Source organism: Dermacentor albipictus, chromosome 1 (assembly GCF_038994185.2).
Source record: "Dermacentor albipictus isolate Rhodes 1998 colony chromosome 1, USDA_Dalb.pri_finalv2, whole genome shotgun sequence".
NCBI classification, from domain to species: domain Eukaryota; kingdom Metazoa; phylum Arthropoda; class Arachnida; order Ixodida; family Ixodidae; genus Dermacentor; species Dermacentor albipictus.
The window spans coordinates 409,354,426-409,378,056 of NC_091821.1; the positions used below are offsets into that span (position 1 = coordinate 409,354,426).

Sequence of the window (23,631 nt, forward strand, 5' to 3'; positions counted from 1 at the left end):
CGGCGTAAGGACGCATGAAGGTAGCTTTGGAGCTACCTTATGCTGAGGAAGCACCAAGGAAGCCTTCACCGAGGGCCCCTCAGTAAGGAAGCTTTCAGAGTGACATAAGGTAGGCTCACCCCAATGAAGGCTTCCTTAGTGAGGTAAGGAAGATTTCATTGTTTGGTTTCTTATGCTGAGGAAGTACCAAGGAAGCACCAAGGAAGCCTTCACCGAGGGCGCCTCAGTAAGGAACCTTTCAGAGTGACATAAGGTAGCCTCACTGCAATGAAGGCTTCCTTACTGAGGTAAGGAAGATTTCATTGTCTGGCCCTAGGATGCCTAGGGAGTGCCTAGGATGTTGCCCCGGATTCAAGGTGTTCCCCAATGCATTTACGAGGCTATGGAACAACCTGCATAAGCACCACTGTCATAACAATTCACGCGAAATTTACGTTACTGCTGAATCAAAAATGAACTCCGAAATTAACTGTTAGCATTTTTTTAAATAAGGCGCCTTTTGTACCTTCGCTTGTGCAATCTTTTTCTTCCTCTTCCCATTTTTTATGGGCACAATTTGGTTACTTCGCTAAAAAATGCTGGCAATGAAAGTAGAGACGCAGCTGGCCTTTCACGTTTTCTCGAGTTATTCAGTTTCATGGTCTCTCTTATTATTCAATGAACGATCAGATGAGTTGAGGGTCATTGAAACAAAATATTATTAAACTTTACAGTGCAGGATCGTACGCGGTTTCCCCCACCTTCGTACGTTTTGCTTGCCTCGCCGCCCCGGGCACCAAAATAACCTAGACTGTTCCTGCACACTGTCCCCACCCCCTCCACCTATTTATGGCATCTGTGCAGCGTTTGGAAAGCATGCAGTGTCTTTGAGCTTCTTGGGATGTTGATATGGTGTTATCCATCAGGGCACCTCATACATCATATTGGAGCGCTTACAGGTGGCTCGGCGCCTTCTGCAATAGCGTCACTCGGCTGTCGTTAATTCTTTCCGTATACCAATACAGCTCAGTCAAGAGTACCTTCACTTGCAAAAAGCTTGAAGGACTTTGCCGTTTGCTGGTCGATGCAATTTCTAGGTTTCGCAGCAATAAGCGGCTTTTATGAAGCACCTCTTTGACATTGCGACGCCTGCACGTTTTTATTGTCAAGTAACGTGTAATCGCAAAGAAAAAAAAAGAAAAAAAATGAAAAACATGTTTCGGAAACAAGATGGTTATTTTAGCATCGCCCGCGTCCCCATCGATACGTGAGGGTCTCTCGCCATCCGGCATGACGTCAGAGCTCAAGGGGCACAGACCATATGTCCTGTCTGTGCGGTGTTCATTTAACACTTAACACACGTAAAGTAGCTTCGGTTTATGATTCATCCAAATTTATACGCACTCGCCAGATTAATTTCGAAGGTGACCAATGAAGAGTGGGAAACGGTTCTTAGAGAAGGGGCAAAGGGTCTGACACTAAAAGATTGATGGTAAGAATTGTGGTTCAGTATTGGAGCTTGTTAGCTTGTAAACATTTCTTTAGGGAAGACAAATGTCTTATTTGCGCAATTATTTAATGATGAACCGCCAATATGGAGCCCGTAATTATTAAGAAAGTTCCAGGATTCACTGATTAGCCAAGCGGGCGCGCAATGGCGATGCTGCATTAAACATGTCCCAGAGGGTGAGCAATTTCAAAGCGAAGGGTTCTTTGTGAACCTCCCCGGACGTTTCTGACCGTGGCTGCTGGTTGGGTGGCTGCTGCTGCTGCTCTTTTTGCCGAATAGCTGACACGCAGGAGAGCAATACTGCGGTTACTACACATGTAAGCGTCGGGCTGCAGACCTTGTTTTCCAAGGAATTACTCAGTGATTACGCAAATAACATCACCGCAATTGCAACAAATATATATGTTGCTATCATGGATCTATGATAAATGGACGATAAAAAGAAGACTACCGCGTGACATCAGTAAATGTTTCCTTCAACCTATGTTATGTGAGCAGTAGCTGACGGGCACAAATATATTTGTTTTTTTTTTGCGACGTACTTGCGCACTTTTGTGTCTTTGACCTTGAGTGGTTCTAAGAATCCCTAATCCGCGGACTGTAGTTCTTGTCTACGCCGACATCAAGTTATGTAAGAGTCATTGAACATGAACCTTCTTTGTTGCACAACGCACTACAGAGTCGGTCATCTGAACCATAGGTCATGTAGGAAGAGTAGGGAAGACGCTGTTTAACTGTAAGAAGAGAAAAAAAATGATTGGGTCTATTTGACTGTAACTTTCTGTGCTCTCCACGGCTTATAATCCACAGCGAATACTGGATTGGTATTCTTTAAGTGGCATACAGACACCATCTCTTGCCATCTCTTGCCAACGTTACCCAAGTGCGGTTACAAAGCAAGAAAAAAAATACAGATACTGATCTTTCGTGCTCTTTCTCAATTCGCTCTAGGCTAATAGCGGAGAACGCTGCGTACTTTCAGGACACATTTCAGGAACAACGCCGCTACGATTCACTACAGCCCAATGATACTGCTCACCCAGATCAATCTGAAACCACTTCCGTGAAGCGACATGGCCAAGAAAAAATAAATATGAAGGCATCGCTTTTAACGTTAGGGATTTATTGTTTTGCGAATATTATTACAGTGCCTACTAGATTTTTGAGGTGCCCTCTAAAGGGTTAACGTGTTCAGTTTCATCGCTCGAACATTTCAGGAGAAGATATATTGAAGATATGTTGAAGATATATGTTGAAGCTGCAGTCCAGTGCCTGTGTATGTCCTTTTTCATGCGTGCGTGAACGTGTCAATTTTCAGTGCACTGCTTCAATATCATGGCTCACCAACTAGCTCATCAATATCTGTTAAGCAAATTCTCGTCTCCTTTTGGGGAATGGTGTCGATAGGGTGGCCGCACTTTCCACTTGCTCCAGATGCCAGTCTCTCACGCAACTCCATCGATTTCGCAGTGCCACCACTACGGTGCCACTCCTTGCCAGCGATTCTCCTCTCATGTTTCTTCTCAAATGTTGTCCCTGTCCGCCATGTTATCACACGTCTTGCTTCACGAAGACAGGGAAGGGCTTTTTGGGCCACTTTCCGAGTTATTCATGAGAAACTTGGTGGTCTGTGCTTTGGAGAATGATTCCCGCAAACGCTGTCATGTCGAACGGATAATTATATAACGATAAGATGCAGTAAAAGTACGTTGCTGCTCTGCGGACGGAATGAGAGATCGTGAGCAGTCGTGCATTTGATTCGAGCCCTGCAAAATTGGATGCGACATAGCACCGCCTAAGCACACCCGCGCACAGCACACCCTCTCTACGCAGCGGACGCCGGCGCCTACGCTCTAAAAACTGCGTATTAGCTATCGCTGACGAAATGTGACTTTAGAATCATATACTGCAAGGTCATGCTTGTCATGCTTCTTCACAATTCGAACGGATGAAAGGACAGATGGGCTGAAGTGCGCACTGCCTAAACTATTTTATTTGGCATGTTCTCGCTTGCCGTGAGTGTTCGCTATATGTCTCAGAGGATGTGTTTCTTGAGTTGCATTTCTCTCGTGCGTCCAACAACATCAAAGAAGTACCCCTGAACTCGCTCGACCAAAAAAGCAGCGTAGGTTGACCAGCTCAAAGACGTATCCGAAAGGGTTGTGTTCTTAGAGTCGTATAAGTTTAGTGGTATGTTGGCACGTTGTTCGCACGAAACTTTCCTAGGAATCGCCAACCAAGTTTCCGTGTCTGAGTGAAGCGTTTTCTTTTTGAAATAACCAAACTTGGAGAAATCACCAAGGTGCAGTTTCTAATCACGTGAAGCGACAGTGACTATACGACGACAGAAGCCCACTTGTGACCATACTGACTGTGAAACAATACCGGTTGGCCACGTCATTGCGGATGGAATAAAAGGTAAACCTCCTGGAGTCATTCCCTTGGAAAAGTGGTAAATTCTAGACCAAAACACAAACATATACTGACGATAACTTCAAAGAAATGTGAGTAGGCTGTAAATAAAGTGGCGCTCTTCTAAACTTTAGAATTCGTTTGTCGCACTTCTTAATCAGAAATTATGAAAGTTCCTTTGAATGCTGCATATAAGCCCGAATTCAGGTTTTTGTTGGACGGAAAACTAATTGAGAATTGCGAGTATTACCTGCATGCACGTGTGAAAGTGCCCACCGAGTCTACAAACTTTAGCAGACACCTGTCTACTTAAGAAACTAGTAGCACTTTCATTGCTTTCTGCTCATGTAAATTTTCCTAAAATCCACAAGCGGTGCTTGATAAGCACCGCTTGTAGGGCCTCTAGCAAACCTAGACAATGCTAACTGGAACGCCGATGCATCTCTTAACAGATTTTGCGGAAGCATATTTCGAAATCGGTGCTAGTCGGGCAAGTTGTGAGCAGATATGGCCAAAGAGTCTCTTGGCTTCAATTTCGCAATTGCAAGGTATGCCCCGAAACGAATAATTATAATGTTCATTTGTAAGTCTTTTCAATTAGCTACCCAGACATCACGATTTGTGGTGCAAGTAGTGTGTGCTTCTTATGGTAACACTGCTTTTGAAGTTGAGTAGCGCAATATCTTCCACGCAATAAATGAATCTGTTCGTACTAAAAGAAGCGAAAAAAAAAGATCCGGTATGTGTATAGAATACTTTATGTGTTATATGGGTAGAATACGGTATATGCACATGTGTTGTATCTACAAGAATATTATGCATATATATATACATTTAACAGTGCATAAGGGCATATGTGTATAAAAATGTCGTTTCATAGGACAAGGAATAGCCAGTTCTATATATAGTAAAAAAAATTAACTAAATTATGGGGCTTTAGGTGCCAAAACCACGATCTAATTATGAGGCACGTTGTAGTGGGGGAATCCGGAAATTTGGACCACAAGGGGTTCTTTAACGTGCCGCTAAATCTAAGTACACGGGCGTTTTCGCATTTCGCCCCCGTCGAAACGTGGCCGCCGTGGCCGGAATTTGATCCCGTGACCTCGTGCTTAGCAGCTACTATATTCATGCGCTACCATATCTTTTCTGGCTTGTCAGTAGAAACAAAAAAGGATATGATGTTCTCATAATGTAATAGTGCAAGGTCATCCTAATCGCGAAGAAGGAAAAGGATAAAACCTAGTAGTGAAAAGATGGAAAAAGAAGAAGCCACATTGGGTGTCGAACTCGTGGCTATTCGTTAGACGATGGTATTGCTGACGTGTCAGGTCTAGCTCTTCTTGGCTTGCTCTCTGGGTCGGGCTGGTTAAGTATCGGGCAGTTTTTCTGTACTTTTGTTGATTACTCTGTTTCCTTCTTTTTTCATTTTAGGTTGAAGCAGTCCCTTTTCTATATTTTGGTACATCTGAGACCGCACTGGTGTCCAGGAATTCTCATGGACAGGGCAGTTTCCCTTGGGCAGCGTCTCTTCGAAATGATGAACTACCTCTAGGCCTCTTTCTCCCCAGCGGCGTGAGCAGCATTGCCGTATAGCGCTGGGGCCGTTGAATGGGGACTTTGTCAGGCTGAAGAACCTTAAAGATATCCAGGAAAAAGTGCATGCGGTGACTCCCAAGTACCAGTGTACCAGTCGTTCAGTCATTCAGTCGCGGTGGGACAGTGTGCAGGTCGTGAGACCATGCATGTGTAGTGGACCTGCTGAAGCTTTCCTCGTCTGCATCCATGCCGGTGAGTGCGTATATACCACCACATCTTGCGTGTACAAAGGGCATCATGCGTAGCGTTGACTCGCAACTAAGTCTATCTGAGGCTTCGGAGAAGCTCTTTGTGACAGGCGTGCGTGGTAGCTGTTTATTGTTGCAATCGCATTGTGTATAATAGGAGAGTCCCCTCTGAGTCAGTGATTGTGACTTTTGCCGGTACTTCTTGCCCATCCGAATTAAAGCGTGGCCTTTGGAGTTCAGAGTCGATCCGTTAGTGTCACGTCCCCTACAATGCCAGAATTGCTGATGATATGGCCATACTACTGGCATCTGTAAATCTGATTTACGATGCTGCAAATGTAGTGAGGGTCACTCTAATGGTAAATGTATGGCCCGAGTTGAAAAATGTTGCCTTTGTAGTGGATCACACCCCACTGAATATTCAGACTATCCAGCTCTAGTGCAAGAAACGCAGGTGTTAGGAATAATTCACAAAAGGAGGTGTTCTAGGAGATAAACTTTTGTCACTGTTGAGGATAGGGCTCACTGGTACGCTGGCGTAACAGCACGTCAGCCTTCTCTTACAGGTGCGACAAACTCGCAGGCAATTGACGCTGCAGTTGAAAAAGCAATGCCTAACGCAATGAAGCGATTAGTAGCCAGCACCTCTGAATGCATATCTCAAGGGGTCATTACTCAGATTGCTAATTTTCTGCGGATAACACCAGTTATAACTCCTGGCACCTCTAAACTGCCACCTGTTAGAGAAGTGAAAGATAAAAATAACGATGGCGTGTTTATCTCTGAGAACAGCCACGAGATCTCCAAGTCTTCATCGAATCCTGGCCAACAGCATACGCTATACTTGCACGTCTCCACAGACGTTGAACTTGATGTAAGGGCTCAAAAACACAGCGGGTCTCTATTGGACAGAGCTTATTCCACGTCACCTCAGAATAAGCCAACAAGTCTCACCCAGTAAAGTTATAAAGAAGAACATATTGGAGAAGGTTCTTTCTACTGCAATTATATCCTTAACATAGTATCATTGAGAGTATTACAATGGAACTGTCGTTCGAATTTTGCTGCTTATACGAATTAACATGTTCTACCGTTCAACTAAGTACTGATATAACCTTATTAAAAACTTGGCTTACCCAAGATTGAAAATTTCATTAAATAATTACAGCTCATTGCGAATTGATCGATCTTCGAGAGGGGGTGGTTTACTTATAATGATATCATTTAGATTTTGCCATGAGCCAAAGATAGCTCTAATGCTCCTGTCCCACGAGTTTTGATTACAAATGTTAGATACAATACTTCCGGCCTGCCGGACATTTTTTAAAGCCAATGCATATTTCCCTTCAAGTGTTCGTGACACGTTCCCTTTGGGTACTGTAATCGCTACTTGTGCAAAGAATATTTTATCAGGGAGGGACTTTAACCCCCATCATATTACATGGGGTTTAAAGACAGACCAGAGTGGCTCTCGCTTGTGGGATTTGTCCCAGGACAACAGTCTTACATGTGTAAATTCAAGACGACCTACTTTCATCAGAGGTCAGGCTGCTTCTGCACTTCTGCAATCTGGAGCCTCTCCCCGTTCGCCTAGTCAACTGTTACTTATGCCACAAATAGCGACCACATACCGGTCACTTTTCATACCGTTCCTCGCGTAATCGCCTGAGATTCTAATGTCCGTACTTTCATAAATTACAGTATATTTCAAGATTTTTTTGTGATCCTCCTTGGTTTCTCCCACTGATGCTAGTCCTAATTGAGATCATTTAGCATTTGTTCTGTTTTAAAAGATTCCCGGGAGAAATCTTAATTAGTGGTACAATCAGTTAAAACGAACTCTTCTCCTTGGTGGAATGATGCTTGTTCGCGTGACTACAAGTGAAGGGAGGCGGCTTGGAAGAATCTGTTACATAATAAATGCCCTGAAAACTGGACGGATTACAAATCAGGCAGATTTAACGCATAGTGTTCAAGGCAAAGGATGAATACGACATTCAGCATTCTGAATTTCTTTCTAAATCAAATCATAAAAACGCATTATGTAGCTCTCTGCGCGATAAGAAAATAATTCTGCGGCCAGTAAATGAAGAATCCCCAGTTTTGTCTTTCGAAGAAATAAAGGTTTCATTGGAGGTAATCGGTAAAGCGTTGGATGGTCGCTTTTCTTCCCAACTTCCATTAGCTCCACTGATATCACCAACTGAGGAAGATTTCAAGAAAATTTCCAAGTTTGTATTATTACATATTTCTCTAAGCTGTCCATCAGTGGCTCCAGGCCCCGATGGAATCACTTCGTTCATGTCGAAAATGTTTATAAAGAAATACAAGATTATTTATTCGTTCGCTCGCACGACTGAGTTAGCTAGATTACGTGAAGAGGTAAAGTGCAGGAGAGCTGCTTGGCTCAGTAAACAACTCGATGCTCTTGAGTCTGCGTGATATTCCGTTTTCTAATTTCCTTGCTGCGCGGCGGAATTCAGGAGGTGGCCTTGCGTTCTTTGAGAAGTTCTTGAACTATCCGTCTCTATAATTCAATGAGTCGGTATACGGCCATGCTGCTGTATACAGCAGAGCTCCATGCGATACTATTGGCTGATGGCTTGATTCAAGCTCAGGTGTACCCCTCTGTGAGGTCTATTCTAAGAGACTCAAACTCAGCTCTTTAATGCCGAGTTTGAGTCTGAACGACTTTGAGCTCTTTCATGCCCAAGCTAACTCTGGGGACCTTAAACGTACCCACAGTAGCTGCGCACTGACAGGCAATCTGCAGATGTATATATACTTCATTTACCTGGGTAGAGAAGACATATAAGCGCGTTGGTAACGCTGACGTTATGCGAGCAAGAAGAATGCTCCGGTGCCCGAGGCATTCAGTGGTGAACGCTGCCGAAGGCGGTTCCTTCGTTCGCATGTAACAAATAAACGGGCAGGGCTTAGTGTGATAGAATCGCTGCCATGATGTAAGTGTTGTATTCTGTCATCTTAGTCGTAAATTTGCCTTTCAACTGACCACGAGCGCACCGGTAACAAAGGTGACACCGAAGAAGGCAGCGTGGGAGACGACGCGTGGACGTGGCGTGATATAACGCCCGTACGATCTTACACACCCTTCACCCAAAGTAATCATGTACGCACTCGTAATATCTCTGCTCAATGGTTATATGACCGCCGACTGGCTAAAACGGAGAATTCGCACATTTAGGTACAGTGCATTTATAATAAGTAAACTCGTCGTAGGTTACGCGGCTGCATTACCCTAATCCAAAATGAGCACGCAAGCCAAATGCAGTAAAAAGATAACCTGTCACGGGAAGTACCATAGCATAAAATAAAGCGCAAATAATTCCGAAACGACTCTAATCTGTTCCTTTTCCAGGTTCACCGGAATTTGTAACAGTGGCGTATATCAGACTCCAAAACCTACATTTGGGATTGCGCGCTTAGAAATCGGTTGCAGAGGCATCGCACATCGACTTTATATGTAATTACGTGTAACACGGGCTTTGATCAATTATTTCTTGTTGGAATTTCAATTTATGCTGATAGTGCCTCTCATTATTGATGTATGGTACATATTCTCCTCAAGGTGACTATTCGTATTAGGACCTAGAAGAGATAGATAAACGAATACAGTACTATTAACGCTGTAGCCGAATAAATAACTGCATAACGCATGTTGTGTGGTAGAAATATGGCTAGTATGTTTATGAGTTATCTCAACTACCAGACTAACCGATTAGTTATGTGACTAATTATGCACCAGACTAACCGATTGTTCAATTGTTTGGTGAGTGAGAGATGTGAGTTGCTAGTTGTCTGCTAGCTGCGTGCACAATTATAGCTAAATGACTGGCTGCTTATTGCAGCGCTGGCTAGCCTGGTGCTGTTAATTTAAGCAATTGCTTGGTTACCGCAACAACTAATTGTTACAGAGCGGATTTAATTACAAAACTAGCTATCATACAGTAAACGAGGAAATATGATATGGTACTATTGCGAAAAGAGCAACTTCTATGAAGTAGCACAAAGATCTCCTTTTATGTTCTAAGCGATGAGCACCGCTTTTCTGTCTCTTAGGGATACTTGTTAAAAAGACAAAAGTATTAGGCGTTGCTTCGGCAGGCGTTACGCCGACTTGCCAAAATACCAGCAGAGCAGCTGCCCAGAAGGAGCGCAGATGGATCGCTGTAGGCGAAATAGTGAAGCGGAGCCTTCAACAAGCCTGCAAGCGCAAACATTGCGAAATCATTTGAAACTTCACTAAATAATTAGCGACATATGAAGAATAGAATGGAAACGATGTCGATATTCCACCAGAAATGTTCACGTTTTTGTGGTTCTAAGTGCGTTCAAGAAAGCTTACTGTCGGTTCATGAAACCCCAACTTTCTGTGCGTTTCAACGTTTTATTAACCTGTCTAAAGAGGGCGACTTTCCAATGCCAGTGGTCACATCCTGTGACTGCATCTTACAGCGAAAAGGGGAGTCCCTGAAGTTTGCATGCGCTGTTGTTTTCCTAATCGCTGGTAACTAATGGTTATGAAGCTATGTTATTGGAGCCCATTATGATTACTTTCATTTTGTCACTGAATCGTATACCAAAGCTATAAACAGTTGGCGAAGAAAGAAATCCAGACTGAAGCTCAAGGCCTCGGTAGAGGCACAAAGTTAACATAAACTTTCCCGCCCATTTTTTATCATTGCAGGTATTTCACATCTTTCTTTGAACCATTTGTTCATTTCACATATCGTTTTAGAATACTTGAATTGTTGCAAGTGCCCAAATACAGTTCATGGCATAGCAACAAGAGTAAACAGAATAATTTTAAGATTATTGTGGTTTAATATGCGCTCCGAGTAAACTTCTTTATCGCTTTGTTTTTCGTGCACTGACCGTACCGGTGTTTTAGTAACTTGTGTTGTGAGTGGACATTCTCTTATATGGCCTCTCACTACGCAGATAGTATGGTAGGTTATGTTTGGTTTACGTGATGCAAACTAATGCTGTAGCAACTAAAAGGACATTCCATGTGTGTTTTCGCTGTCGCCGCCTTGCTGTCCCGAGCGACAGCCTACCCACCCGTGTACCTTGTGTTCGTGTTTACGTGACATACTGCAGCGTCGAGGGCAAACGTGCAAGAGCTAGCCGGGGAGGCCGTGGCTTAATAAACGCAGTCTTAACGCGCGCCAAATATTAGATATACCGTGATCGAGCCCGTGCCGCCCGCGCGGCGGCTTGTATATGCGACCTGTAGCGCTTCGCGTGCTTGAGGTAACGTGATCAGCTGCGGGTGTGCCAGGTGAAAGCGCGAGGAAAACCTCCTTGAGGCGAAGCGACACTGGAGAGCCGTAAAGGGCTGTGGCTCCACCCGCACTGTCTTCCCACGCCCTCAGTATTGGAGGGCAAGTGATTTGCTGAGTTATGTAGACGCAGGAACAACATAAAGGATAAAACTTGTGGCAGCATGGAAGGTTCGCTTTGGGTCAAGCACGCGCACTACTCCCCTCGGCCAGAGTTGTGACGGCGAGTGCTTGCTGGGTCTGCGGCTCTGGTCATGTGTTTCTTTGAGTGGTTTATGCTTGCTCAGTTAGTAAGTCCGTGTTTACAACAGATTGCCCACGAGGCTTTGTGTAAACGTCTAAAACTTGGCGGCCGCCATTAGTGCTTCTTCTTTCTGGAGAAAGTGCATTTTTTATTCTTTGCATGTCACCGTCGCTGGAAGATTGCATAAATCAACAAAAAACAAATGGATAGTTGACGCCCACCCACCCACACAGAAATATATATATATATATATATATATATATATATATATATATATATATATAGAAACGAGAAGAACGGCGATTAACCGAGGGGCCCGATTTTCTATTAGTCAGATCCTAAGAAGCCAACAAACACTGACACCAAGGACAACATAGGGGCAATTACTTGTGCTTAAGGAATGAAGTAAAGAAATGATAAATAAATGCTAATTTAAAGTGGAATAAAAAACGACTTATATATATATATATATATATATATATATATATATATATATATATATATATATATATATATATATATATATATATATATATATATATATATTATTTCACCCACTAACAACTTAATGTTATCGCTTAGTGCATGGCGCGCCTGTAAGATTGGAAATTACTGGAATGTTATTGATGGTTCTATGGATTGTCTGTTGTCACCGAAGCTTTGGAATATGGATGTATGCGTGACGCGAATTGTGTAGTCATGTGTAAAAGCCGACGTGCTTGACCGGCAGATTAGACTTTGACGATCGCCGACTGTGTTCGCCGCTATCGTTGTGCTTTGAGTGCAGCCTGTTTTTGTGGGCACAGGTACGCCGAATAAAGGTTAATTACGTGGTACGCAATTTTGATATATTGTATTTTTCAACGTCACTAGTACGTGACAAGTATATATATATATATATATATATATATATATATATATATATATATATATATATATATATATATATATATATATATATATATATATATATATATACACACACACCCCGAGGCGGATACTGCTTCTTTGTCTTTAAGTAATTCCCTAGAAAATACATTTCCCCTAGAAATCAACAACCGGAAGGCCACAGCCTACATGGGCACTGATTGCCGGCCATTGATGTTCTGAGTATCAGAACTGTTCCCGTTGGTTAATCGAAAAAGAGCTTCACAAAACTTATCGTGCTTAAGGCTTCTGTTTCAGTTCTTCCATTCTAAATTAAAGAGCCTCTCTCTCTTTCTGCTTCCATATATATATGGAAACAGAAAGAGAGAGAGGCTAACAAAAAAGATAACGGAAGGCTTTCCATGAGCAGTGCCCTCTCTATGTTGATAGACTTGTGTTAAGGCTGGTCGAGTGTTTTTTTTTTAAGTGCGAACAAGCAAGAACTATTTCATTTGAGTGAACTAACATTTATTACCTTACTTGTTCAATGAAGTATCAATACGCGGCGAGAAAAAAGCGCGGCCGCTTGTTCCAAGTGGCCAGATTGAAGAGGTTTGCGTAAATATTGATGCGATCTTGTCACGGCGACAGCAGGTCTTCTTGTTTTTGATTTTTTATTTATTTCGCGGTCTTTGCTTCTTCGTAAAAAAATGTTCGCGAATCCTATGTTGTTTTAAATGCTGTTATCGTTAATTTTTGAACTGCCGTGCGCAACTCATTATTTGACGTCTCATCGCGTACCAAAATTTATAAACTTGGCCCAATTAAACGTGTTCGTGCTCAGTGAGCGACAAATACTCACAGCGGCCACCGTGGAGAACACCCGTCAAGGCAGAGTTAATGCCGTTCACGTATAGTGCCCTCAGGTAATTTTTAATCCTTGGCGCCCTTCACTTAAGATAGCAGAATAGCGCAATAAATGCAAAGCTGACCATACTGGACCATACTGGTACTGGTCATAATAGCACGTTTGCCTGTATTTCACATCGCTTGCCGAGAAAAAGCTCCAAGATCTTTTTGAAAACGATAAAGGGAGAAAAATATTCCCTTGATTTCTGGCCGGCGTCGTTGACCTATATTTTGAATGAGCTCGATTATTCGTGCTTATTGGTGGTTCCGCCACAGCTTCCATAAAACCAGCGTAAAGCAGTAACCGATATTTTGTACGCCGAACAATGGTTTATTAAAATTTCTTAACTCTGTCTGCACAGGTCGTGTCGTGAACATCGTGGCCGCGAACGCAATTTTGGAGGTTTGGGGTTTCGACGAAAGTTTAATTATGACCACAACTCGGCCGCCATGTTTGACTAAATACGAAAGTTTACATTCTTGACTAGCGTTCTGCTGCGTCAAGAGCATGATTTTGTGTGGTGTGGCCGAGCAGAAAGTTGTGTAGCCTGAGTGCACATTTGAGGGACGGTTGCGGTTGCCACTGGATATTTGTGACCAAGAAGTTTCACGAAAGCAAGCAGGTCGTTTGTCATTGTGCCCCACTGTCATCCCTGTAACCGGATGTCGCGCACGTGCGAAATATATTTACAACGTCACACTTACGCACGGCGTTCGCCCGTTAATCGACGCAGATGTACCAATAGGGCGCGAAATCGATTGCTCAAATGTATGACGAAACTGGCGAGCTGCACGCTATGCAGACTCTGCGACCTCATTCGTTCAGCGCAGCTTTCCTTCCCGACTGCCCCTTGAAATGAAAGCCAGTTCAAATCATCTTTAGCCGGTTCGCATATACGCAAACGCGTAACACTTCCATAAAACATTCGTAATGCATTGCATAGCACAAGCGGTTTTCGTTTTATTTTTGCCTAGTTACAATTATGCCACCAAACACACGCACAATCCCAGGAAGATGACTCCGAAACGGATTGCTTATGCTTGGATTGCAGGGCTAAGCGCTAGCCAACGCATGACTATGGCTGTGTAGTTGACACTGAGAACGCATATCCTGCCAAATTTGGCAACTTCATTCGAAATTAGTGTTTTGGCGCAGGTTGGTGCAGCTCGATGGTTTGGCGCAAGATGGCGCAATATGCGTAGAACTTCCATCCCTGTGATTTTTTTGTTCGCATTCACGCTACCGTGAGAACCAAACTTGTTGCGGATACGGACTCGAAAACTTACTGCCATAGACAACGTTGTGCAGGACAGATTCTAAAGAAACAATTTTGTCGAAGAGCAGAGCGAGGAGGGCTCTTGCTATCTACAGACGACTGCTACCTGCAAGAGTTTCCGGCAATTTCTCTGCCCGAGCGCCGCCTGTCAAGTGAGGTAGAGCCGGAAGCCCGTCACAACCCACACAGATAAGACTGACGGCAAGTATAACATGTGGCACACCAATGATCCCATTTATTCTCGCTAGCCCGCTCACATGTCTGACCATTCATAATCCTGTTCTGATTCCCGCTGGCATTTGAAGGGGAGCGGAAATGACGCCCTCATAGATATTGTAGGTCTAGGCGGACAACTTTTCCGGCATAACAACCTGAAGTAGTAATTCACAGAATATATATATACATATATATATATATATATATATATATATATATATATATATATATATATATATATATATATATATATATATATATATATATATATATATATATATATATATATATATATATATATATATATAATTGACATATATATATGTTATCATTCAGCAAACTCTTTTGCTGCTTTAGTTCGAAGCAATGTTGTTTGAGCGCCTTAGGCACAGTGCGCTGATATCAGAGTTAAAGGAGGAGGAGGAGGAGGAGACAAAGGGTAGGAAAGACTGGGAGGTTAGCCAGTGTAAGTACCGGCTGGCTGCCCTGTGCTGGGGAAAGGGGTTAAAGGTAATAAGAGGATAAAAAAACACTGGTGCTGCTAGCCACACCTAAGAAAAATTTGGGCGTCATTTATAGCATCCACAAATTGAAGAATGCGTGTTGCGAAATATGTGTGGCAATGTAGCAAACGCGGTTAATTAACTAGTAGTTCTGCCACTAAGGCGTGATATAGCCACTTTCTTTCGCCAAAGTAGAAACAGTTCTAACAGTGCCAACAATTACTTTACTGTGTATTTTCAGGACTGGCGTGACTGAGTGATTCTTCGCAGTTAACTTTCACTAAAGGCAATTAGGACCTTATTTACAGCTGTACAGTTTGTTGAAAAGATCATACAATAATTGGTATCAGTACACGAAAGCACTACAGTATGAAACATGGTTATACAGCTAAATAACGTGAAGACATAAATAGGAAATGCACAATGCGGCACTGGCCTGTTTCTTGAAATCTCGTGTAAATAAATTGGTTAATCGTAAAAGCCGATGCGCATTGCAGACGTTGAATTTACGATTTGGATGAAATTACACGTATACTCGATTTCTGACACGAATGTGCCTTAAGATAACTAGCGTCCGTCCGGTGCGTTTCCTGTTGATGTCTTGGCCTTCTTTAACGCTGTAACCATGTTTTACCATGACATTAATGAACTACTTTCAGCAACATCCAAAGAAAACTGCCCGATTGAAGCGATAACTTACGCGCAACGCGAAAAGAAGCAGCAATGGCTCATCTATTTGGAGTAACCGTATTCAGTAATGACAGCGTCCATAAGTCATCCTTCCATAAGTTTGGCCTTTGCCTTATTCGGGGAACCACTGAAACGTATAAACTGAAGCCAATATGAGGATGGAAATGTGTCAATCATAAGGCGCGCTCGTGAACTCTCTGCTTTTTGTTCTTGTTTTTCAAGGATGCAGAATTAAAAGTCGTTCATCTTGTCATATAGTCCGCAAGAAAGTTGACTAGCGGCAAAAAAAAAAGCATTATACTCACTTGAGTGATGGTTGGTAGATTGAACTCCACGGCGTTTTGGCAGCTGCTGTGTTGACGTTGAGCCGCAGCTGTTCCATGAAATGGTGAGCTCGACGAACCAATCGTTTCTGTTTTGACTTTGACGCGTTTAAGCTGAACTGCCGTATATGGAAAGCGAAAAAAAAAATTTAAACGAAGACTGACCAGGCCAATGCAGAATCGACAAGTGCGGCGGGGGTAGACGTGCGGTTCCGTTTCAGGGCCAGCGATTCGTCTTGCTATTAGCCGGTGCACGCCGACGGCCAGATGACTCGTACAAAACACAGCCCGGTGTCGAGGTGCTGAGGCGGGAGCCGCGCCTGTTCCTGTCTCATGTCGACGAAGCAACTGGTGTCCTCCGACCGGCCTGCTCGCGACTAACCCCTTTTCCCCCACCCTCTCCTCGCCCTCCACCTTTCTCCCGTTCTCCCTAATCTACTCAACCAGACCGCTGGCGGCGGCGTGCTCCCCGTGTTTCACGTGGAAGCGCCTGCAGTCGAACCCACGTGATGCTACGCGTCTCCACGGCAACCGTCCCGCGGTGGAGGAGGCTCCCACAATGCAGGCGGCGCGCAGGCGTCACTTTCTCCGGGTTTCTCGAGCGTTCTTGGGAATGTGGGCTTAGAGAGGAGGACATATATAACAGACGCAAGCGCAGCAGCGCGCCATCCCGAACTGTAGGACGACCCTGAAGTCGGTTGCTGCGATTGATTGAGAAGAGCTCGACAACACTGGTTTCCGGCAGCGGCATTGCGTAAGCGTACGCCAAGGGAGAAATACGATGCGCGGGTATAGAGCCCTGTTTATTGGCGGACTGAGAGGCTGACTGTCGAACCACTCAAACGACACCGGCGTTTTTGCTGATTCGTCTGCAAAGGGGAAAAGGAGACGCGAAGGAGGGAAAATACAAATTAGCGTTTGTACGCTATGCCAAATCGTTACGTGGTAACAAAGCCAACAATCTTTACTTTCATTGTAGCATGCTGGCAGAAACTAGTTTACGAAACTTGTATAACTCGGAATTTCAGATTTAAGCTGCACGAGCGGAATAAATAAATACGTTTGCAAATCTGTTTGCATAACTGATTTTGATACTTATCACCTTTTGAACGGCGGGTGTCTTCCGATGAGGTCAAAGAAATTCTTGAAAATGAGTCTTGAGTCTACCTAAGTCATGCCATCACAAATAAAAACGAAAAAAAAACAAAACAATAACAACATAACCTTTGAGTAGAGATATTTGGGCCCAGGTTTACGTTACGTTTCTTTTCATAGCTTAACATTTGCCCTGTGCTGCTAGAATAAACATTCATTCGAACCCTCTCATAAGGTCACATTACATAGTGTGTTGAGTTGAGAGGTGGCCTGACTTAAGGATGCCTGTCGGCGTCGATACGAAGCCCACAAAGCTGCCTTATGATTTTTTGCAGCTGCGAGACTCAAGTGAAGCGGCGTTGTCTTGTTCAGCGCCTGTCACAATCAATCAATCAATCAATCAATCAATCAATCAATCAATCAATCAATCAATCAATCAATCAATCAATCAAATATTTAGCACGACCAGGAAGAACCATAAAATATGGGTGTTGGGGCACGCACGGAACATTAAAATTGTTGTATGCAATAATAATAATGTAATAAGAATAAATTGAACGCACGCTTGTCCTCTTACATCCCTCTATGTAATGCATCCCTAACGGGCCCTAATGGTACTCATAGAAAAAATGAATGAATGAATGACGGCCGCCGCCACCACCACCACCACCACCACCACCACCACCACCATCACGTATAATTAAAAAAACGGCAGAGGAATATTGCTAAAAACATTGAATGAAAATATCAATCATAAAAAGAAGACTGTAGATAAAACACGGAGTAAGGGCGAATACAAACGAAAAAGAAGAATGGCAGTTGAACAATACGTGAAACTATGACACAACTACTCAAAGCTCAGAAAAGAACCATAATAGCAAGTTAAGAAAAATATCAAGATCATACGAATATCAGCCCGTATTATGTGGACGGTTGAGTGTTGGTGATGACGGACAGGAACATGGAAAGGCCTACGGTCTTTAGTGATCTTGCGCTCAATACAAGAAAATGATAGAACTGAGTAGTTCGGGGCAGGCGAGGATACTGTAAAGGACCTTGAAAAGGAACAGGAGGTCAGCGTAATTTTGTCGGCCGCGAAGTAAGGTCAACGACAATAATCCGACAGTGCTTCAACATGGTTCAGTGTCTGTGTTAGTAAAACAGTGATGATATATGCTTAGAAACCTTTTCCGAAGCCGATCTTTAATGTCACTGTCGAATATAGAAATGCCATTCTAGATGACCGACGGGTATTCCATTTGAGAAAGACAGATTAATGCGTGCAACTTGCAGAACGATGTAGGAGATTCGAATTCTCTCGATAGTATGCAAACAGAGCCAAGAGAGCGCATACCCTGCAATGCAACGCGTTTAGCGCCAGCTGAGAAGTGTATGGCTGTATTAAAAGTACACCGAGATCCTTCATCTCACAGACCTTACACTATGGTGCAGAATCTGCAGAATAAGAAAAAAATGATTTGCTTTCTGTCTCGCGTGTGAAAGTCATGAATTTGGACTAGCAGCATCCAAGGTGAGGTTATTATGAAGTAACGTTAAATTTGCGCATGCTGGTGTTCCATTACTGCATCTAGCGCAGTAGGACTGCAGCATGCGGCAGTCATCAACAGAATGAATTTCCTTAAAATCTCAATGTCATCAGCATATAGAAGGAATGAAGAATTCCGAATAGATTAAGAAACGCCATTAACAAAAGTTAATAAACGAATTGGTCCTAATACTGATCCTTGAACGACGCCACTAGTTGCAACGTAAAACGAAGACCTTTAGCCATTGACGTTAACATAGCATGATCTATCGAGAAGTAACTGTGCAAGAGATTTACAGTTGATGATTCAAGACGAAGTGCGTATCACTTCGTCTGACTAATCACTGACTGCTTCAAAAGAAGCAGTCAGTGATTGACTACATCAAAAGCTTTGCTAAAGTAGCAATAAATGGACTTTTAAGTACCGGCGCACAGATCTGGGTCATGAAACTCACAAGATATGTGATAGTGGAGCGGCCGGCGAGAAATGCATGTTGATTCAGAATCAAGGAGGTTTTCGCGCTAACAGACCAGATGCTGTGAAGAGCAAGCTGAAGAACCTTAGACGTGGCACACAGAAGAGAAATCAGGCAATAATCCGAGACATCAGTTTTACAGCTAGATACAAATACAGAAAAAACAAGAACAGTTTTCCAGATTTGAAAGAAATTGGAAGTATTAAATGAGTTATTAAATATATATGTCAGTACTGGGGCAAGTGCATTGTAGTTAGCTTTCAGAATTGCGGTGGGGATGCCGTGAGGGCCAGCAGCATAGGGAACGCTTCAAGCGCTTAAGGCATTCGCTAATGAGCTTTTCATCACACAACACAGCACTAGAAGTGGGAACCGCCGTGTGCTGCTGACTGGCACTAGCGTTGAAACCCTCAGCTACACATAAGTATGACAAATGGAGAGCAAAACTATCCACGACTGCTTGGACTTCTACTCCTCTATATTTATACAGTCCAGAAGGCGAAAACACTTTTCACGCTTACTAAAGCGCTTGCGGATATACTTTCATGCCGCAGGCCGGTCGGTGAATGCAGCAGAAATAATAATAATAATAATAATAATAATAATAATAATAATAATAATAATAATAATAATAATAATAATAATAATAATAATAATAATAATAATAATAATAATAATAATAATAATAATAATAATAATAATAGTCGAAATGAAGCAAGGTGTGAGCCGGGTAGTACGTATGTTGTTCGATCAGGCAGATGTGTGACTTTTACCGGTGCACCTGCTTCGAAACTAAGCCAATAAACAGTTTATCGGACTTCCAAAATGCTACCTTCTTGCGGTATTCTCCCTGCATTACTCCTAGCTTTACACATAGTCTTCCTTTTTTTTGCGGGTAACGCCTGATGAAAGGCAAAACGCGTCACCCCATCCTAGTCGGACTGACAGAGCGTTGCAAGACTGCGGCGACTGTCTGTAATGATACACGAATACTTCATTTAAGGAAGGCAAATAGACTTGGCAGAGCCTTTGTGGTATAGTAGATCACGGTGAAGCGCTCACAAACAAGGACCGAGTGAGGAGCAGACAACGCAAGCGCTTGTGTTGTCTGCTCCTCACTCTGTCCTTTTTTCTGAGCGCTTGACCGTGACCTGCGTTACCGACTCGCCAAGAAGTTGGTGCTCCTGTGTGGTACAACCTGCTACTGTGCGACGGCGAAGTCGAAAACGTACGAGAAAGTTGAAGGAAGGATGATGACGGCAAAAATATTGCCGCGATGATGCCGGTAATTAACACAGCATCATACTTGATCCTACGACTATAGTAGTGTGTCGTTTAGAAAAATCCAGCATCGCCCGTGTGGTAATTGTGGTATATTCCGCTTTAGGTCAAGGACCCAAAATTGAGGTCCTGCGAGTTTGGTCTGGTGCCGATGTATGCCAGAAAAAATTTTAAAGTAAGCCACTCTTCTCGCCACGTTTGGAAGACGAAAAATGTATGCGTGGGCGTCTCTGGTACATGACAGCGGTCGCAATCAAGGCTGTTTTCACGGTACTGTCAGGTCAGACATACTGCTAGAACAACACTTAGAGAACATATACGACTTCGCAGAACTATTAATGAAAGATCAAGTAAGCTGTCGCACTTTTATTGAGAAAGGAGTAACATATGGCCCGTGGCACAACGCACCCTCCGGGCACTATTTTGTTCCCCGCTACGCTCACTGCTGGCGCAATACGCCCACAGTGGCCGCCACCGCTACTGAGCACGGCCCGCTATGCTTGGCCCTCCTAATTATATATTTTCAAGCTTGCAAAAAAAAAAAATGAAAGCTCGATGCCCACGTCGTCTCGCATAGACGGTTTTAACAGTTCTCGCACGAGCTTTGAAGCCCAAGTCTTTAGTTCCCTAGATTAATGCCACCCACTTAAGAGTGTTTTAGCGGGCCTCGCAGTACTTGTTTTATTTTTTTTTATGTAGCTTGTGCTTGATTCATACACCATATTTTTAATGTACAATGATAATACGGGCTATTATCGTGAAATATGGAGATGCAAATTGTGATGAGGAGTTTCTAAGACATTCGCAGACGCGGTTTTTCAGAGTGAGAAGTGATACAGAAGTATTGCTGGTGTTGCTCTAGCAAGACATTTTTTCCTTTATCTGTGCGGGTGTAGACAAGAAGCACGCCATCTGCAAAGCATCGCACTGTTCTTGGTCCAAGAGATCTTGTTACAATGCTAGTCTGTCACAGTCTCTTATCAAGGAAACGAAGATGAACTATTTTTTACAAGTACGTACGTAACCAGTCGACATCTGAGGCATATTTGCAGAAATAGGCTGCGTTTTTGCCTGCAGTTCTTCTAATGTTCATCATGGTGCAAAGTTTGGCATCTATATGTACGGCTATTGATTTATGCTATCCATCGTATACCTGCGGGACGCTTCATTTAGTGACACTTTCACAAATGTTTTGATTCTCGTCATTGCCTGGCACTCTGTTCCTTGAACGTTTCACTCCATTTGGAATTGTATTATGTTTACAAAAGTTGCTTCAGCCGTCCACCTTCTGTTATTTGCGATTAGCGAGAGTTCGTAAATATTTTTGTTCTAAATTTTACTATTACCATAGATATACTAGTATTGTATACCTTGTGCTACTATTTGACTGCGTGCGTCTCACGACTCCCAGTATTCAACCGCATGTGTCACGACGACTGCGGTTGGAAAGAGGTTACATCTCCGCCAACGTTAGCCGTGAGTGACGCTGATAAGCAGACCGTACTTGCACTAGATACAGTGTACCTAGGGCAAGTACGCAACTAGCTAAGAAAGCGGCCGAGAGAATTGCGCCACTGTAGCTTAATGGTAAAGCACCGCATGCGTTATGTGGAAGGTGTGTACTGTAGAACAATCGACGTTCGGTAAAATTGGTACTGGTTGAACATCTTCAAGGGGCAGCGCGAAATGACGCAGCGCTGGCCTGTGTGTTTCCTGCCTTCTCTCCTTGTCGTCTTCCGCTGCCCCTTCAACATGTTCAACCGGCACCAGCTTGCCTAAATGTGGATTCTTCTACAGCACATTTCTATTACTCAGCGCTGTCCTGTGTGTTTCCTCCTTTCTGTCTCTGGCGTCTTGCGCTGCCTCTTCCAGGAAGGTGTGTATTCAGGTCCCACCAGCGGCAAGTTGTCGTTTCTTCAGCTTTCATTTCTTTTTTTGTTCCTATTATATCTACATTTCAGTAAAAGCAGTAGAAGTTGATTTCCCCTATGCTTTCTCTGGGTTCATTGTCTGTCTGCTTCTGTGGCTGTTACTAAGAAAAATTATTGAGACCCTCGGTTTCCATTACTGTCTTCGCTCGCTAATAGAGAAATATGTGTTGAAGCACCCCTGAAGGTTGGGAGGTGGGGGGAGAGGGGTCGCGGGGAGGGGTCACAGGACCGTAGTTTACATCCTATAAGTGTAGTCTTTTGCGGCTATTTACGTTTGTCACATGGTCCAATGAAAATTAATAGTTTCTGGAGGTGAACGTAGAAAAAAAGATCACGTTGAATCCCTCTGAAGTAGGTGACAGTGTTTCCACTAGCAGGAGCTAGGAACCTTTGCGCAATTTTACATGGACGCCGATAAACTTTTACCAGACATTCAAAACAATTTCAGTGACGAGAAGGCTTTATTCAGCATTTATTAATTGAAGCCGATGCACGCTGGTAACGTTCTGAGTACCTAGATAAACTTCTGGTATGAAGCTGTCGCTGCGGTCCTTGGTCTTTCGTCTCTGCCGGTGACCACTCTCGCAAACCCGATTCATATGCAGCGCGGCATTACGCAAATAGGCTCGCCCAGGCAACCCACGCGGGACAAATTTAGCCGCAGCCTGAAATATGAAAGAACGCGCGCGACAGTTGTACAACGGTCTATCTTTAGGTAAGGTCGTATCGGCACCGTCAATTGCTGAAAGTAACATGGACGCCGTGAGAATGCCAGATGTATTGCGAGAGGCTTTTACCGAGGCATCTCTGTGGAATAGTGTGTGTAGAGAATACAAAAGATATTTTGCAGAATTTTCTGTCACGTAAATGCGGTGTGCATAACCGTCCTCCCTGCGGTTGTCGGAGAAGCAAAGAGGAAAGTACGTGACTCACGGTTATTCATTTTTATAAAACGCATAAGCATTTCTATGCTTAGCCAACGAGGAAAACGCTCCTCTGTCTTTACAGTCATCTTACGGGACGTAAGATAACCTTCATGCAGCCTCTCGCTTCAACGCCAACGAAGCGGCGAGATCGCCTTAAAGAATAAAAGAGCTGTGGGCACTTTGATGAGCTAAACTGCGATAGGAGAAAGCCTATCTATGACTGCCTCCGTTGCTGTTGTCTGAACTGTTCTGCGAACGGACGCCACCGTGGCCTCGAGCATGGGACTCAATCACAGCCGTATGGCTGCAAAGTTTGTCGCCGATGTTCGTGCACCCCCGCGCGCATGTCCGCGCAC

At 43.5% G+C, this 23,631-nt stretch overlaps 1 protein-coding gene across 1 annotated transcript in view; it reads left to right on the plus strand.

The window, feature by feature from the left end:
- The first annotated feature begins 5,579 nt into the window (after positions 1 to 5,579).
- Positions 5,580 to 23,631, plus strand: part of LOC135918168 (neuroligin-4, Y-linked-like) — a 694,509-nt gene continuing 676,457 nt past the window's right edge. The window contains exon 1 of the mRNA XM_070532204.1: positions 5,580 to 5,692. The gene's annotated coding sequence lies outside the window, so the exon portion shown is untranslated. The remainder of the gene's footprint in view (positions 5,693 to 23,631) is intronic.